Source organism: Macaca thibetana, chromosome 6 (genome assembly GCF_024542745.1).
Source record: "Macaca thibetana thibetana isolate TM-01 chromosome 6, ASM2454274v1, whole genome shotgun sequence".
Lineage (NCBI taxonomy): Eukaryota > Metazoa > Chordata > Mammalia > Primates > Cercopithecidae > Macaca > Macaca thibetana.
In genome coordinates this window covers 174539922-174559701 of record NC_065583.1, presented here as the reverse complement: position 1 = coordinate 174559701, position 19780 = coordinate 174539922, and the positions used below count along the sequence as shown (strand labels likewise).

The window sequence follows — 19780 nt, the reverse complement described above, 5'->3', positions numbered from 1 at the left end:
TATAGACGAGGAAAGCTTTCCAAGTTTCCAGTGTCAAGTAGCTCTTCTTTGTGGCTACCGCATTAAAATATGGGCCAGTCTGTGGCTTCCCCTGATCCAGAGAAGTGTTTATTGCTATCTGGGCTTCTAGGTCTCCTCAGAGGCTTCCAAAGTTGCATTTTGCTCTCATTTCCCGGAATGTGTTACCTCTCACCTCCTCGGAGGCTTCCCAAGCTTCTTTCTCCTCTTCCTACAGCAACCCCTGCCCTGGTTACTGTCGTGTGCTCAGGGGTGGGCCTTCCTTTTGTGAAGGTTTCTAAGATCCATCACCTGCTCCCCAATCCACAACACACGCACCCTTCGGGGTGCTCCCTGTTCTGTCCCGTGACAACCCTTCCACTGCCAAGACTTACTGTCCTCTGCCTCTGGAAGCCTTTACCTGCATCGTGGAGTATGCAGCTTCTCCTCCTCTCTTCCCAAGGCCCACTGGATGTGTAATTTGTGAGCATTTCTTCCTAATGTTTTGCTTTTTTGTTGGTGTTGTTTCTAAAAAGGAGAAGCATTCAGAACAAAGATGCTGCCATGTTCCAATCAGAACCTACTCCAAAGTCTTCGTTAGCTTGTTTTCAGTTTGAAATATATTCCCATTTTGCTGTAAATGTATTTTTGACATTGGAGGATCACTTGATCCCAGGAGTTGGAGGCTGCGGTGAGCTACAATTGCACCACTGCACCCCACATGGAGTGAGAGAGTGAGACTCAGTCTCAAAAATAAATAAATAAAAAGTTCTGTGCCAAATAATTTTATTATCTGGAATCTTTCACATCCTACTTGTATGTTTCTTTTGTTAGATTTTGTTTGCTTGCTTGTTTGTTTTTATCATAGATCCTTGATTCGTTTGTGTGAACAATTGCTTTTGACGGTGTGCTCATCAGGAACTTAAATAATTATTTGAGGCCTAGAATGAAGGTGCATTCTTCCAGAAAATGTTTCCATTTGCTTCATTTTTTCTTTTATCACTTTATACTACCTAGATTTGTCACCTTTAAGTTAGGAATCAGAAACTCATTTCCTTTTGATTACAGTGAGTGTCAAGGAGGTTACAGGGATATTGTAAACCCACCCAGAGTCCTCTTCTGCCCTTGCTGAAATGTCCATTAATTTACCATGTGTATGGTAAGCCCTAGGCAAACACTATCATATTTAATTTAGACCTTTGAAATTAGTAATGTTCTATAGACTATATGGGTAGTGGGATTTTATTTGTTTATTTTTTAAATTTTATTTTCCCATAAGTTATTGGGGTACAGGTGGTATTTGGTTACAGGAGTAAGTTCTTTAGTGGAGATTTGTGAGATCCTGGTGCATCCATCACCCGAGCAGTATACACTGCATCATATTTGTTCTCTTTTATCCCTCACCCCCTCTCACTCTTCCCCACAAATCTCCAAAGCCCATTGTATCATTCTTATGCCTTTGCATCCATTTGCTTCTGCCAGTGTCCTTGAGTCACTACCAGTCTAGGATCATTTGTGTTTAAGAATTGAGATTCTGAGCAAAAAGAACAAAGTTGAAGGAGTCATATTACCTAACTTCAAAATATATTACAAGGTGATAGTAGCCAAAATGGCATGGTATTAATATAAAAATAGAAACATAGACCAATGGAACAGAATGAAGGACTGAGATATAAATTCACATATTTACAGCCAACTGATTTTTGACGAAGGAGCCAAAAACATACATTAGAAAACACCTTCTTCAACAAATGATGCTGGAGTCCATATGCTAAAGAATGATACTAGACCCCTATCTCTTATCACATTAACTCAAGATGGATAAAAAATTTAAATATAAGACTCAACACTATAAAACTACTAGAAGATTGATGGAAATACTTCGGACATTGACCCAAGCGAACATTTTATGGCTAAGACCTCAAAAACACAGACAACTTAAATAAAAATAGACAAATAGGACTATATTAAACTAAAAAGTTTCTTAACAGCAAAGGAAACAGTCAAGAGTGTGAAGAGATACCTGTGAAATGAAAGAAAATATTTGGAAAGTATTCATTCAAAAAGGCACTAAAGTCCAGAATATACAATGAGCTCAAACAACTCAACAATAAAAGAATCAAATAATACCATTAAAAAGTGGACAAAGTACATGAATAGACAATCTTAGAAGACATACAAATGACCAACAGATGTATGAAAAACTGCTCAACATCACTAATCATCAGAGAAATGCAAATCAAAACCACAATGAGATATCATTATACCCCAGTTAGAATGGGTATTATGAAAAAGACCAAAAATAATAGATGCTGGTAGGATGTGGAGAAAAGGAACTCTTGTACACTGTTGGTGAAAATGTAAATTAGTACAGCCACTGTGGAATACAGTATTGAAATTTCTCAAAAAATGAAAAATACAACTACCATACAATCTAGCAATACCACTACTGGGTATCTAGCCAAAGGAAAAGAAATCAGTATATGAAACGGATACCTACACTTGCGTGTTTATGACAGCACTATTCACAATAGCAAAGATAAGCAACAAACTTAAATGTCCATGGATCCCATGGATGAATGGATAAAGAAAATGTGAACCAACATTGCATCCCGGGGATGAGGCCTACTTGATCATGGAAGATTAGTTTTTGGATGTGCTGCTGGATTCAGATTTCAAGTATTTTTTTGAGGATTTTCTTAATCGATGTTCATCAAGGATATTGGTCTGAAATTTTCTTTTTGTTTTGTCTCTGCCAGGTTTTGTTATCAAGATGATGCTGGCCTCATAGAAGGAGTTGGGGAGGAGTCTTTCCTCCTCAATTTTTTGGAATAGTTGCTATAGGAATGGTACCAGCTTTTCTTTGTACATCTGGTAGGTTCAGCTGTAAGTCCCTCAGGTCCTGGGATTTTTTGGATTGGTAGGCTATTTATTACTGATTTAATTTTGGTGCATATTATTGGTCTGTTAAGGCAATCGATTTCTTCCTGGCTTAATCTTGGGAGGATGTATGTGTTCAGGAATGTATCCATCTCTTCTAGGTTTTCTAGTTTGTGTGCATAGAAATGTTCGTAGTAGTTTCTGATGGTTGTTTTTATTTCTATGGGGTCAGTAGTAATAGTCCCTTTGTCATTTCTAATTGTGTTTATTTGGATCTTCTCTCTTTTCTTCTTTATTAGTCTAGTTAGTGGTCTATTTTTTTTTCAAAAAAAAAAAAAAAAAAAAAAAAAAAACCGTTCCTGGATTTGTTGATCTTTTGAATAGTTTTTCATATCTCAATTTCCTTCATTTCAGCTCTGATTTTTGTTATTTCCCATCTTCTACTACCTTTGGGGTTGATTTGTTCTTGCTTCTCTAATTCTTTCAGTTTTGAAGTTAGGTTGTTAATTTGTTAATTTGAGATCTTTCTAACTTTTTAATGTAAGCATTTAGTGCTATGAATTTCCCTCTTAATACTGCTGTAGTGGTGTCCCAGAGACTGTGATATGTTGTATCTTTGTGCTATTTTCAAATAATTTCTTGATGTCTACCTTAATTTTATTATTTACCCCAAAGTCATTCAGAAGCATGTTGTTTAATTTCCATGTAGTTGCATGAATTTTAGCAATTTTCATAGTCTTGACTTCTATTTTTATTGTGCTATGGTCCAAAAGTATGTTTGGTATGATTTTGGTTTTTTAACATTTGTTGAGGATTGTTTAATGTCCAATTATGTGGTTGATTTTAGAGTATGTACCATGTGGCAATGAGAAGATTGTATGTTCTCTTGGTTTGGGGTGGAGAGTTCTGTGAAGATCTATCAGATGCATTTGGTCCAATGTTGAGTTCACGTCCTGAATATGTCTATTAATTTTCTGCCTCAATGATCTGTCTTGTCAGTGGAATGTGTAAGCCTCCCACTATTACTGTGTGGGACTCTATGTCTCTTTGTGAGTCTCTAGGAACTTGCTTTATGGCTCTTCATGCTCCTGTGTTGGGTGCATATATATTTAGGATAGTTAAGTCTTCTTATTGAATTGAATACTTTACTATTGTGTAATCCCCTTCTTCATCTGTTTTGATCTTTGTTCGTTGGCAGTCTGTTTTGTCTGAAATTAGGATTGCAAGATTGGCTCAACTTATTGCAAATCAATAAATGTGATTCATCATATAAACAGAACTAAAGACAAAAAACACATGGTTATCTTGATAGACACAGAAAAGTCTTTTGATAAAATTCAACACCCCTTCATGTTAAAAACTCTTAATAAACTAGGTATTGAAGGAACACACCTTAATTAATAAAAGCCATCTGTGACAAACCCACAGCCAAATTTATACGGACTGGGCAAAAGCTGGAAGCATTCCCCTTGAAAACTGGCATGAGACAAGGATACCCTCTCTCACCACTTCTATTCAATATAGTATTGCCAGTCCTACCTAGAGCAATCAGGTAAGAGAAAGAAATGAAGACATGCAAATAGGAAGAGAGGAAGTCAAACTATCCCTATTTACAGATGACATGATTTTACATCTAAAAACCCCATAGTGTTGGGTCCAAAGCTCCTTCAGCTGATAAATAACTTCAGCAAAATTATGGGATACAAAATCAATGTACAATAAACACCAGCATTTCTAGACATCAACAACACCCAAACTGAGAGCCAAATCAGAAAGGCAATCCCATTTCCAATTGTCACAGAAAGAATGAAATAGGAAGGAATACACCTAACCAGAGAGGTGAAAGATATCTATGATGAGAACTACAAAACACTGTTCAAAGAAATCAGAGATGACAAACAAATGAAAAAACATTCCATGCTCATGAATAGGAAGAATCTATATCATTAAAATGTCCATACTACCCAAAGCAATTCACAGATTTGATGCTATTCCTATCAAACTATCAACAACATTCTTCACAGAACTAGAAAAAAACTCTTAAAATTCATAAAGAACCAAAAAAGAGCCTGAATATCCAAGGCAATCCTAGGCAAAAGGAACAATGTTGGAGGCACCATGTTACCTGACTTTAAACTATACTACAAGGCTACAGTAACCAAAACAGCATGGTATTGGTGTAAAAACAGGAATATAGACCAATAGCACAGAATAGCAAGCCTAAAAATAAGGCACACATCTACAACCATCTGTGTCTGATCTTTGACAAAGATGGCAAAAACAACCAATGGAGAAAAGACTCCCTATTCAATAAATGGTTCTGGGATAACAGAATACCCATAGCAAAAGACTGAAGTTGCGCTGCTTCCTTACACCACACACAAAAAGCAACTCAAGATGGATTAAAGACTTAAACATATAACCCAAAACTATAAAAACCCTGGAAGACAACCTAGGCAATATTATCCTGGACATAGAAACAAAGATTTCATGACAAACACATCAAAGCAATCACAACAAATGTAAAAATTGACAAGTAGAATCTAATTAAACTAAAGAATTTCTGCACAGCAAAATACACTATCAACAGAATAAACAGACAATCTACAGAATGGGAGAAAATGCATTCAAACTATGTATCTGATAAAGATCTAATATCCAGCATCTATACAAAATGTAAATAAATTTGTAAGAGAAAAACAAACAGGGAGGGCAGGGAATCCCTGTCCCAGAAACCCAGGAGAGGTTAAAGTTGTGGTTCTGGTTCTTAATGAGGTTTTCTTTCTCTTAGTGATTTAAAATACCTCTAGTTAATGCTGATGTTTAAAGGTACAAGAGCCCCCAGAAGTCAAGCACAAATTAAAAGCCAGGCAAAAACATGGACTTGTAAGGAATTCAAGGAAACAATTAGCTAGCAGGAGCAGTTTAACTATTTTTCTGCTTAGTATGCAGATGCTGCTGTTGTTTTCTTAATCGTTGCTTAGTAGAACGAAGTACAGTGAGATGTTTAATGCGCATATGGTGTGCACGCCACAGGGTAAGGAGCCAGCCATGTCCAGGGCCATGTGGGAGTGAGTGGGAGGCTGGGCTGGTGTCAGGGGCCAGGGGTGCGTATATCCTGGGGGATGCCACTGCGCATACGCTGTGCACGCCACAGGGTGAGGAGCCAGCCGTGTCCAGGGCCATGTGGGAGTGAGTGGGAGGCTGTGCTGGTGTCAGGGGCCAGGAGTGCGTATATTGTGGGGAATACCACTGCCCTAAAGTGAAAGCAGAATTGCCTGATGTAACCTTTGTCCTCTATTGCCATGTGGAAGACAAGTCAGGTTTTAGTTTTGTCTGGAGCAGGCGAACAAGTTGTCTGTGGTGGAATGATTTCAGATGAACGATAATTAAAACAATCAGAATCATTTCCTGTGTCTGCTATCCACCCTCATCACAGATGTCAAAAGCCATTGGCCCCATGTGACCTGCTCTGCTCTTCCCCCCGTGGGCTCTCTAAGGTGCTGGCAGCCCTGGGAAGATGCCGTCCTTGGCTCTGCCCTGGGGAACGATCCCTCACATCTCAGGAGATGGAGCCATCCCGGAAGGTGAGCTACTCAGAGCCCGCAGGAATCACTTCATAGATGCTCAAGGAATTAACAGCCTCCGTCTCATAGCTGTGTCCAATCACGATTCATGTGACACTTGTTGAAGACAGAGGATAGAAAGAGGTCCGTGGGATACACCTCACATGTCAAACCTGCACACGTACCCTTGAGTCTAAATAAAAGCTGAAATTTAAAAAAGTAAAGAGTAGACGCCAATTAAGGGGTGGCTTACAAGCACGGGACCAAATCTGAATGTAGGAAGAAGAATGAGAAGGCGTAAGCTAGCACTTGGGATGGACCAGATGGCTAGAGAAGGAAGGTGAGGCACAGATAAGATCAAGACAGAAACCTAGTCAGCTTTAGGGTACATGTGCTGGTCAGGCCCCCAAAACCCTGGGCACTCAGTGTAAGATGCAGCCCAAGAGATTAGTGCCCAAGGGTCCAGGACACAAGCCTCACCTCCTCCAGATACAGCTTCAGGGCAGACCCGCCTGTCAGAAGCCACCACACCTCGGAGGCATTAACCAAGGCACCTGCTCTCTCAGTCTCCTGTAATACGAAGAGGGCCTGCACCTCCCTGCATGCAATCCCCTGAGTGGGACGGGGTTTCAGCCACCCCCCTGAGCAGGAATTCTGTCTCCATTACAAAGCCCTGGAGGCTGGATTCATTTTCTTAAAGGTAGTGAGATTCAGGCTGTGGCTTCTGATCTGGCAGGAGAGATCTTGAGAGTCCTCACTCCCATCCCCAGCTCTTTCTTTGGGGAAAAAGCTGAGCGAACTGAAAATTGACAGTTGTTCTTAGATCCTTCAGAGAAGTCGAGGCCCAGGGCTGCCCCAGTCGGAGCCATAGACAGGTTAGTGCAGGACCCTCCACAGGAGCCAGTGTCCCAGTGCGAGGCCGGAAACTGGAGCCATCCTGGACCAGTTGCTGCAGGCTCAACGTGGACGGATCTGAGGTGTAAACCTTCCAGGGTCCTCTCTCAGGCAAACCTCACACACTTTTGTGGTTTTTACCTCAAGGGGCTTGGCTGGGTCCTTGCAATTAAGATCAGAGAAGAATCCCCTCCTGCTTCTGCTGGGAGAGGAGAAACGAACTATTTAGAAATAATCAGAGACCTGGTTCTTCACAAGGCCTCTCTGCAAGGGAAACTTACCAGAGCATCGTCCACCGATGGGGAGAAACATGCCCACCTCCAGCCCATGCTAGCTGTGCTGTCCCGCCCCACGGAGAACCCAAAGAAACTGAGAAGCCACAGCCCAGGAACACAGGTTCGCTAGGAGACCCAGAGCAACTGCAGGACCACAGAGCCCGCCCCGCACCTCGTCACCCCATCCATGGGCTCCTCCCCACAGCAGGGCCCCAGGGAGAGAGCTGCAAGCCCAGACCTCACTCACCAGAGCGACTTTCTTCACGGCTTACATCAAGTTCAGAATATCTGACTTCAGGCCGGGTGCAGTGGCTCACATCCATAATCCTAGCACTTTGGGAGGCCGAGGCAGGCAGATCACGAGGTCAGGAGTTTGAGACCAGCCTGACCAACATGGCGAGACCCCATCTCTACTAAAAATACAAAAATTAGCTGTGCGTGGTGGTGCACGCCTCTAATCTCAGCTACTCAGGAGGTGGAGGCAGAAGAAACGCTTGAAACCGGGAGGTGAAGATTCCAGTGAGTTGAGATCATGCCACTGCACTCCAGCCTGGGTGACACAGTGAGACTCTATCTAAAAAAAAAAAAGAAAGAATATCTGACTTCAGGGTTGGTTTGACTGGCTTTTAGCAAATAGTATTGTTTAGCAATGTCATTGGACAACTTTCAGGCCTGAGTCCATATTTCCAATTTTATGTGTCCTTTCTCTCACTTTATTCCTTGAATGTGATAGAATGTAAATGACTTTGGCTTTTCTAGGGACAGTTGTGAGCTGGCAGTATCAAAAGTATTGTCTACACATGACCGTGACCCGTATCCTAGAAAAGGCTGTGTCCATTTTCTGTAAACGACTAAAATAGGCTGTTTTAGGATTATTTACCTCTTTGCCAGAAGGGAAAACATAATAAAATATATTTGATTATTGACAGAAGATTACTTTAGCAATGCTTAAATTGCAGGTACACGTGCACAATTTAAGTGACTTAATGAATTGCCGTTTGAGAATCAATTTATGAAATGGAGCGAGCACTGAAGTGAGGCAGCATCTGGCCCTGCCCCGGCTCCCCGGGGACCTGCCAACAGTGCCTCACGCCCCGGCTTCAGCTGCCTTTGTTTTGTAAGAGGCATTTTATGGCTGAAAAACAGCAAATAGAGGTTGACTTTCTGCGCTCCCCAGCCTAGAATCCACCTTGCAGAAGCCTACAGTGAGATTAATCAAGGGACACCATTAAATCTGGGCTCTGAAAAGTTATTTCAATTATTGAAGTAAAGAAGTAGATTGACCCGGGCAAGCGTGCCCTTGTGAGGGCAGCACCTCTGGTGAAGGGCTCTTGGCCTGGCTCTGGCCGCGCACATGTGGTAGGCGGTGCTCAGTGATGCTGTAGAGCTTGGGGTCGGTGGGGTGAGTGAGTGAGGATCCAGCTTGCAGCCAGCACTCAGGGCTCTGATGCACCCGGCACCGACCACATTCGAGGTGCCCTGATCCCTCCAGTCTAATGTTTCCAGCTCATGTCTTTGCATCTGCACTTGGGTGCCTGCTATTGTTGCAGATTTGGGAATTCCACCCCAGACCTATGGGATTCAGTGGATTTTCTAGGATTAGGTATTCTCAGTGATTCCTATGTTCATCAAAGTTTAAAAAAAATAAAAAATAAAACTTGCTCAAGGAGAACCCCAAATCCCCCAAGGCTCCCTCACACCAGTGAGGGCGTCTTCTTTTCAGGCACAGCTCCTCCCACCTGCACCGCCCCAGGCTCCTGCCCTGGGGGAGTGCGCTGGGCACCTCCGGCCTCCATTCTCTGCTTCTGTTCTCAGCTCCTGGATCTCCAGAGCCTCTCCCTGCTGAAGGAGGGGGTAAAATCTACCCAATGTAAACTTTCTGGATACAACTTGAAAAACCAGTGGAACAATGAGCAGTTGGTCCACATGACTTTAGACAACCGGGTATTTGAAGACATCCAATGACTGGGCTTCAGTTTTCCTACTTGCCTCATGCAGAAGGGATGTCTCATGCACACAGCCTTTACGCTGTAATGTTCATCCACTCACATTTAATACAATTCACATAGATGGATTTGGGTTTACTATTTTACTGTTATTTAATACATTCTGTTTAGATTCACTGTTTTGTTTTAATCTCCTCTGTGTTATGATACATTAAATATTTTTGGTATTTCATTTTTGTTTGCATTCTAACTACACCTCTTTGCATTATTATTTTAATGATACTGTGGGGGTTACAATGTGCATTTTATACATCTGAGAAGATGCTTTGCAGTTTTTTTAGAGTTCATATTGCACCACTTCAAGTGAAATACAGAAGTTCTACAACCATATAGTTCACCCACCTTGCCCACTTATCTTTATAGTATAATTTTATATAAATTATATCTGTATACATTATAAAATCCATGACCCTATTATAATTTTTTATTTAAAAAGGTGTGTATTTGAAATAAATTGAGAGAAAAAATAGTCTTGTAATTACTCACATATTTACTGTTTCTGGTGCTTTTCATTCCCTGCTAGAGAAAATGAGTCTCCTTCGGGTATTATTTTTTCTTAATCTAAAGGGCTTCTTTAGCACTGTGTGTAGTACAGTTTGATGGCAACAAATTCCTGGTGTGTTTTATTTGGGACTATATTTTGCCTTCATCCCTGAAACATGCTCTCTCTGAATGTAGAATTCTGGGTTGACAGTGTTTGTTTTTGCTTTTGTTGAGCACTTTAAATGTGTCTTTCCTTTGTCGGTGTGGCCTTTCAAATCACTATTCCTCCATATGTAATGTACCACTTATGCTTTCAAGGTTTTCTCCTTAACTGGAGTTTTCAGAAGTCTGCCTGCAACAAACCTATGTGTGTTTTTCACATGAACTTTTCTTCATGCTCAATGATTATCTTGAATCTAAAGTTGATGTTTTCAATTTTTTTCTCTCTGTTCTTCAGAGTGATCATTTGTATTGATTTATCTTCAAGTTCACTGATTTTTATGCTGCATTGAATCTGCTATTAAAATCATCAACTGATTCTTTAAACTTCAAGTATTTTTTAGTTCTAGAATTTCCATTCCTATTTCTGTTCTAAGATTTTCCTACTTTTTTTTTTCATTTGGGAGTATATCTTCATTTGTGCTGCTGACCATTGTTACAATATGTCTTTGCCTCTGCCAACTTCATGACAATTGTTAGAACATGTCTTTAAATCCTTGCCTTTGTCAACTTCTGGGTCATATTGGGTCAGTATCTGTCATTGTCCCATTTTTCTGTTTCTCCATTTGTTGACTCTGAATTCTATTATGTGCCCCCACAGAGTCCTGATTATTTTTCTTTTGTTTAGCAGGCAGTTGACTTGGCTACATTCAACTTGGGTTTTTCTTGGTTGTGAAGACATGTCACAGAATTTTTTTTTTTTGACTGTTTTTTTATGACCTTAAGAATTTTGAAAATTATTGGCCAGGTGTTTGTAGAATGTCCCTCAATTTATATATTTATGTTTTCCTCACAATTAGACTGAGATAATGACTTTTTTTAAGAGAAACTTCGAGATGAAAAGTAAAACCTCATTGCACCAAATTTAAAAAATTTGGATGAACTAAAGTTTACTCTGCTCTGTAAAATTATATGGGCTTTACCAAAAGCTTAATTTTTTTTGTATTCATCATTACAGTATCATACAGGCTAGTTTTATTGTCCTAACAATCTCCCATGCTTCATGTACTCAACATCATCACTCTACACTCCACCCCAAACCCTGGCAAACATTGATCTTTTTGCTGTTTCTACAGTTTTGCCTTTTCCAGAATGTTGTAGCTGGAATCACATAACAGGCAGCTCTTTCAGACTGACCCGTTTCACTCGATGATATGCATTTAAGTTTCATTCATGTCTTTTCATGGTTTGATAGTTCTTGTTGTTTTATTGCTGAAAAGTATTCCATTGTATACAAAGACCAGAGTGTATTTTGCAGGTGCTGAATCATTTGGTAAGACTCCGTAAGAAACTATCAAACTGTTTTTCAAATGGCTACATCATTTTGCGTTGCCATTTGCATTGCCATTTCCTGTTGCTCCACATCCTTGTCCATATTTAGTATTATATATTTTTTTCTTTTTCATTTTAACCATTCTAGTAGGTGTGTGATGCTACTCCACTTCGTTTTAATTTGCAACTCTCTGGTGACAAATGAGATTGAGCATCTTTCTATGTGCTTATGCTCCAATTATATATCTTCTTTGGTGAGTTATCTGTTCAGACGTTCTCCCAATTTTTAAAAAATAGTGTTGAATTTTTTCTTATTGGTGAGTATGAAGTGCTTCATATACTGTGGATACAAATTCTTTGTCTGATATGTGTTTTGCAAATATTTTCTCCAAGATTGTGGCCTTTTATTCTGTTAACAGCATCTTTCATAGAGCACAACAATTTAATTTTCCTAAAGTGCAATATTTTTTTCTTTCATGAATTCAGCTATTAGTGTTATATGTGAAAACACAGCACCAAACTCGATATCTTGTATTTCCTTCAGGAAGTCTTACAGATTTGTATTTTACACTTAGGACTATGATCCAGCTTGGGTTAATATTTTTAAAGGTTTAAGGTCTGTGTTAACGTCCTTTTTTTTTTTTTTTTGCATATAGATGTCCAATTTTCCCAACTCCTTTGATAAAAAAGACAAATACTTTCTATTGAGCTGCTTTTGCTCCTTTGTTAAAGATCAATTGACTGTTTTTGTGTTTATTTACAGACTCTGCTCTATTGCATTGACCAATACTGATCAATTGACTATATTTGTGTTTATTTATGGACTCTGCCCTATTCCATTGACCTATGTGCCTACTCTTTTGCCAATACCTTGTTGTCTTGATTACTGTAGCTCTATCCAGCTCTTGAAATTGGGAAGTGTAAGTCCTCTAACTCTATTCTTCTTTGGTATTATTTTGCCTATTTTAGGTCTTTCACCTTTTCATATAAATTCAGAATCAGTTTGGCACTATCTACAAAATGACTTGCTGGGATTTTGATTGAGAATTTGTAGAATGTATAGATCAAATCAATTTTTTAAATGGTGTCTTAACATTATTGAGTTTTCCAGTCCATGGACACAGAATATCCCTCCATTTATTTAGATCTTACTTGATTTTTTGGTCATATTTTTAAGATTTTTAGACATAGGCTCTGTACCTGTTTTGATAGACTTAACACCACAGTGTTCCTTTTATGTTTGGTACTATTTAAATAGTATTGTTTTAAACTTCAAATGTTGCTTGTTTGTTGCTGAAATGTAAGACAGCATTTGATTTTTGTTTATTAACTCTGCATTCTACAACCCTGCTAAACTCACTGATTTATTTTGTGAGTATGTTGGTTGATTTAGGAGGATTTTCTAAATAAACAATCACATCATCTTCAAATAGAGCCAGTTTTATTTATTTCTTTTTCTAATCTACATAATTTTTATTCAATTTTCTTGCCTTATTGTACTAGCTAGGGCTTCCAGTGCAATATTTAATAGGCATGGTGAGAGAGGGCATCCTTGCCTTTTTCTTGATCTTAGAAGAAAAGCATCCAGTTGTAGTCTTTTAAGTATGATGTTACCTGTAGGCTTTTTGTAGATTTGTTTATATTTAATCACATGGTGGAAGTTTTTCTCTAGTCATAATTTGGTGAGACTTTTATTATGAATTTGTTTTGGATTTTTTCAACTGCTTTTTATGCACCAATTGTTGTAACGTATGATTTTTCTTATTTATCCTATTGATTGATTTTTCAAATGTTGAACCAGATGTGCATACCCAGAATAAACACTGTTGGGGTTTGATGTTCAGTTCTTTGTATGTACTGTTGGATTTAATTGGCTAATGCTTCATTTAGGACTTTTCCATCTATATTCATAAGAGATGCTGGGTTATAGTTCTTCTTTCTTGAAATATCTATCAAATTTTAGTATAAGGATCATCCTGGCTTCATAGAATGAAATAGAAAGTGGTCCTTTCTGCTTCTATATTTTGGAACAAATTATAGAGAATGGTTGTCATTTCTTCCTTAAATATTTGGAAGAAGGCACTGGTGAAATCAATTGACTCTCAGAACTTTTGGAAGCTTGTTAACTATTGTATTAGTCTGTTCTCATGCTGCTGAGAAGGACATACCTGAGACTAGGTAATTTATAAAGAAAAAGAAGTTTAATGGGCTTACAGTTCCACATGGCTGGGGAGGCCTCACAATCATGGTGGAAGGCAAGAGAAGAGCAAAGGCATGTCTTATATAGTGGAAGGCAAAGAGAAATGAGAACCAAGTGAAAGGGGTTTCCCCTTATAAAACCATCAGATCTCATGAGACTTATCCACTACCATGAGAACAGTATGGGGGCAACTGTCCCCGTGATTCAATTATCTCCCACCAATTCCCTCCCACAACACATGGGATTTATGGGAGCTATAACTCGAGATGAGAGTTGAGTGGGGACACAGCCAAACCATATCAATTATTGATGCATTTACTTTAATAAGTATAGAATTATAAGGTTATCTATTTCTCTTTGTGTGAATCGTGGTAGTTTTTTTCTTTCAAGAAAAGTCAGCTCCATCTAAATTACCAAATTTTAGGGCATTGAGTTGTTCATAGTATTTTTTATTATACTTTTAATGTCCAGAAATTAGTGCTAATTTCTTATTTCTGCTCATGGTAATTTGTCTTTTCTCTCTTTTTTTCTTGCTTTTACTGGCTAGTAGTTTATCCATTTTGCTGATCTTTTAAAAGAATCGGTTTATGCTTTCCATGATTTTCTCTGTTATTTTCCTGTTTTCCATTTTATTAATTTCTGCTCTAGTTTCTATGTTTCTTTTCTTCTTCTTGCTTTAGGCTGACATTGTTCTTCTTTTCTGGTTTCCTGAAGTGAAAGCTTAAAATACTAATTTTGAGTTCTTTTGTTTTCTTTTTTCCAAATAGGTTCATTTAGTATTATAAATTTATCTCTAAACACTGCTTTCCTGCATCTCACAAATTTTAAAAGTGAAAGTTATACTTTCATTATCATTTTGTTCAAAATTTTTAAAAATTTGTTTTGAGAATCCTGGGGCCTTGGCATTATTTAAGTGTCCATTGCATAATTCCTAAATATTTGGGTATTGTACATTTATGTTTCTGTTACTCATTTCTGGTTTAATTTTATTGTCATCTGAGAATATACTTTGTATATTTGTATAATTTCTTGTCTTTTAAATTTGTTAATGTGTGTTCTGTAGTGCAGGATGTTGTCTATATTGGTGAATGTTCCATTTGAGCTTGAGAAGGATGTGTGTTCTATGGTTGTTGGATGGAATATTCTATTAACATTAATTAGGTAAAGTTAATGATTAGTGCTGTTCAGGTCAACCGTTTCCTTATTGATTTCTGCTTTCTTGATTTATTGACAGGAGGTCAATGAAGTCTCCAACTATAGCAATGAAATTGTCTATCTTTCCTTCAGTTCTTTCAGTGTTTGCCTCACATATTTTCATACTACTTTGTTAAGATGTACATTCATTGAGAGTTTCTTTTCTTCCTGGAAATTTGGCCCCTTTATCATTGCATAGTGTAGTTAATTTTATCCTTGATAATTGTCCTTGTTCTGAGGTCAACTTTGAAATTAATACTGCCACTCCAGCTTTCTTTTAGCTTGTGTGAGCATGATTGTGATGGTTAATACTAAGTGACAACTTGATTGGATTGAAGGATGCAAAGTATTGATCCTGGGTGTGTCTGCGAGGGTGTTGCCAAAGAAGATTAACATTTGAGTCAGTGGGCTGGGATAGGCAGACCCACCCTCAATCTGGTGGGCACCATCGAATCAGCTGCCAGCCTGGCTAGAATATAAAGCAGGCAGAAAAACATGAAAAGGCTAGACTGGCTTAGCCTCTCAGTCTACATCTTTATCCCATGCTGGATGCTCCCTGCCCTCAAATATCAAACTCCAAGTTCTTCAGCTTTGGGACTTCGATTGACTTCCTCACTCCTCAGCTTGCAGACAGCCCATTGTGGGGCCTTGTGATTGCGTGAGACAATACTACCAAATAAACTATATATATATATACACACACACACACACACACACATATATATATAATATATACACATATATATGTGTGTATGTGTATATATATAGATATATCATGCTTTTATATATATAAATATCATGCTTATATATATATATCATGCTTATATCATACGTGTGTGTGTGTGTGTGTATATATAACTAATAGGATATATATATCTCCTATTAGTTCTGTCCCTCTAGAGAATGCTGATAAGTACAGATTTTGGTACCAGGAGTGCAGTGGTTCGAGAAGAAGAGAATATAAAGGATGGAATTCTTTTGTTGGTTTTGTGGTTTCTGGAGTTGCTGGCTTAAATGGAAGAAGGTACTCATCAATACCAGCTATGACCACATGAGCAGTTGCAGAAAGGATGGTAATTATCATGAATATTTCCTCCTTCTTTCAACAGCAATGGAGATAAGTTCATCTTTCCCCAGCCCTCTCTGTCATCAGCCAATGGACCCATGAACAAAGTGGCCTTTGTGGCAGGTTTGGAGGTTATACATGGGCTCAGCAACATGGACTTCTACTCACTAAGCCTGACGGAGAGATCAATGTTGAGCCCTCAATATGACACCATTCCTTGGGGTGATTAGCCAGCTACCTTGTGCCAGGTTGATTATATTGGACTTCTTCTATCATGGAAAGGGCAGAGGTTTGTCCTCTGTGGAATAGACATTACTCCATTAAGGGCATAAATAATATCCAGATATGAGGCTTTATTGCATTGGCCAGCCACAATGGTCTGAGAAAATCTTTATTTTTTCTTCATTTTTAAAGATTAATTTAATTGGTTATAGAATTCTTGGGTTTTTTCCCTCTTAACAATTTAAATATTTCACTCCACTCATACCTTGCTTGTATGATTTCTGATAGGATGTCAGGTGTAATTCTTATCCTTGTTCTTCTCTCTGGCTTTTTTCAAAATTTTCTCTTCCTCTTTGAATTTTACAGTTTGAAAATAATATGCTTGTGTATAGTTTTTCTTTTTCTCCATTCTCCTCCTCTTTCTTCCTCTGCCCTCTTCTTCATCTTATATTTATTCTGCTTTGTGCTGTCTGAGCGTCTAGTATGTGTGGTTTTGAGTCTGTCATTAACATCAACATTGTCCTCCTTTGGTATTACATATTTTTTATATATATATATATATATACACACACACACACCTTTTGAAATTTTCTCATTCCCAATAAAAAAGTTCTCTCTCTCTCTCTCTCTCTGTGTGTGTGTGTGTGTGTGTGTTTTGATTTTTTTTTCTCTTTACATTGCTATTGACCTGTCTTCAAGTTCACTGATTCTCTCTTCAGCTGTGTCGGATCACTGAAGCATCAGTGATGCTCACTGATTAACATTCTTTGTTTCTATCACAGTGTTCCTTTTTGTAGCATTTGTAGCAAATTCTTCAGACTCAGAATTTCCATCATTCTACTTACAGTCCCTGTTGGTTCTCTCATGCTTTCTACCTTTCCCACTACAGCTCCTGACATAGTATTCACAATTATTTACATTCCCATCTTCTCATTCCCTCATCAGGACCATGGCTGAGTCTGGTTCTGATGCTCACTTTGTCTTTTTAGACTAAGTTTTCCTATTTTTATTTTGTTTTGGTTTTTGCCTTTTGATATAGCTTGTCATTTTCTGAGGAAAATAGGCCTCTGGTATGAGTATTTATCTGATTGTGGCTACGAGTTCATCTTTACCTAAAGATTTTTCTAGCTATGGGTGCCAGGGACCTCCTATTCTTCTCTAGTCCTTATTTTCTCGGCCTTGGGCTTCCCTAAGAACTCCTCCTCAAGAGTTTGTGTCTTGCAGCTCCTCTAAATTACCAAATTTCCCACGTGCTTCCTTGAAGTCCCCTCATCTACCTCCCAATGAAAGCCCCAGGATGCTCAGCCTCTGCTTTTTCATCACCCACACTTCTTAGTTCCCTGGAGGGAACACATGCTGGGATCACGGGGTTCATCAGAGGAGGACGTAAGAGGAGCATTCATTCAACAGCAATGGAGATAAGTTCATCAAATAGTGACTTTCTTGGACATGAACCATTGTGGCTGGCCAATGCAATAAAGCCTCATATCTGGATATTATTTGTGCCCTTAATGGACGTTTCTATGTGTTTTATGTCACTTAATAATCTAAGGGATGGAAAGTTCTAAGGTGCCCATGTCCTGCTCACTGATGTGCACCTGGCCTAGCATCATGTCGAGCCTATAGAGAGGGGTCAAGAACTATTAGCATCAAAACAATCTGTTTTATAAATGAGAAACTGGAGCTTCCTTTTGTGAATGCTTCCTGAGCCTATCTATGTAACTTTCTGTGCTCAAGCGTGGAGGCATCTCCAGAAGTAACCAAGGCAACATCTGCACCTCAAAATGGACAAGAAGCCCCCACTAATTCCCGTCACTCTACAGTTGCTCCTGATAACCACTGAATACACATGGAGAATCATGGTGGAAGCGACATCTTTGAAGCTCCCCTGACTGAGACTTCAAGACCTGAATGAGCTTTCCTCACCTGTTTGAAAACAGGCAGTTCTGTGGACCTTAGCCCTGAGCCGATGAGAAGGGGTCTCACTCTGGAGCAAACCCAGGTAGCCTTCTTCTCAAAATACTTGTTTACCACAGTTCACAGGAAAACATGGCAACGAGGTTCAAAGAGTGGGCAGTAAGCATAGCTCGTATGCCTATGCCACTGGCTGCAGCCCATGTGACTCCAATCACTGCAAATGCAGTCGACGTTACTCTAATTGCTGCAGATCCAGCCCTGTGACTCTAATCACTGTGGATCCAGCCCTATTACTCTAATCACTGCATATCCAGCCCATGTGACTCCAATCACTGCAGATCCAGCCCTGTGACTCTAATCACTGTGGATCCAGCCCTGTGACTCCAATCACTGCAGATACAGTCCACATGACTCCAGTCACTGCAGATCCAGCCCTGTGACTCCAATCACTGCAGATCCAGCCCTGTGACTCCAGTCACTGCAGATCCAGTCCTGTGACTCCAATCACTGCAGATCCAGTCCACATGACTCCAATCACTGCAGATCCAGTCCACATGACTCCAATCACTGCAGATCCAGTCCACATGACTCCAGTCACTGCAGATCCAGTCCTGTGACTCCAATCACTGCAGATCCAGTCCTGTGACTCCAATCACTGCAGATCCAGTCCACATGACTCTAATCGCTGCAGATCCAGCCCTGTGACTCCAATCACTGCAGATCCAGTCCACATGACTCCAATCACTGCAGATCCAGTCCTGTGACTCCAATCACTGCAGATCCAGTCCTGTGACTCCAATCACTGCAGATCCAGCCCACGTGACTCCAGTCACTGCAGATCCAGCCCTGTGACTCCAGTTACTGTGGATCCAGTCCTGTGACTCCAATCACTGCAGATCCAGCCCACATGACTCCAATCACTGCAGATCCAGCCCACATGACTCTAATCACTGCAGATCCAGTCCTGTGACTCCAATCACTGTGGATCCAGCCCTATGACTCCAATCACTGCAGATCCAGTCCACATGACTCCAATCACTGCAGATCCAGCCCTGTGACTCCAATCACTGCAGATCCAGCCCACATGACTCCAATCACTGCAGATCCAGTCCTGTGACTCCAATCACTGTGGATCCAGCCCTGTGACTCTAATCACTGCAGATCCAGTTCACATGACTCCAATTGCTGCAGATCCAGCCCACGTGACTCCAATCACTGCAGATCCAGTCCTGTGACTCCAATCACTGCAGATCCAGCCCACGTGACTCTAATTGTTCCCAATCCAGCCCATATGACTCCAATCACTGTGGATCCAGCCCTGTGACTCCAGGCACTGTAGATCCAGCCCTCTTACTCTAATCACTGCAGATCCAGCCCTGTGACTCTAATCCCTGCAGACCCAGCCCTGTGACTCTAATTGCTGCAGATGCAGCCCAGGTGACTCCAATCGCTGGCCCCAAGAGAGGGAAGCTGGTGAGACCGTGGGCCTGGGGAAGCTAGTCGCATGGGTGTGCTGAATAGAAGTAACCCACTAGCAAGGTGCTGCAGGCTGGCAGCTGAGCCAGATGCTGACAGTGGAAGGTGGCGAG

At 39.9% G+C, this 19780-nt stretch overlaps 1 protein-coding gene across 5 annotated transcripts in view; it reads right to left on the bottom strand.

Annotated features, from left to right (window-relative positions):
* The window catches only part of MRPL36 (mitochondrial ribosomal protein L36), a 1017194-nt gene that overhangs the window by 412862 nt on the left and 584552 nt on the right, over positions 1-19780 (bottom strand). Inside the window, exon 1 of one of the 5 annotated variants that reach the window (XM_050795341.1) lies at positions 8668-8671. The exons of the other annotated variants lie outside the window; for them this stretch is intronic. The gene's annotated coding sequence lies outside the window, so the exon portion shown is untranslated. Of the gene's footprint in view, positions 1-8667; positions 8672-19780 lie in introns of those variants that run through there. 5 annotated transcript variants of the gene reach the window in all.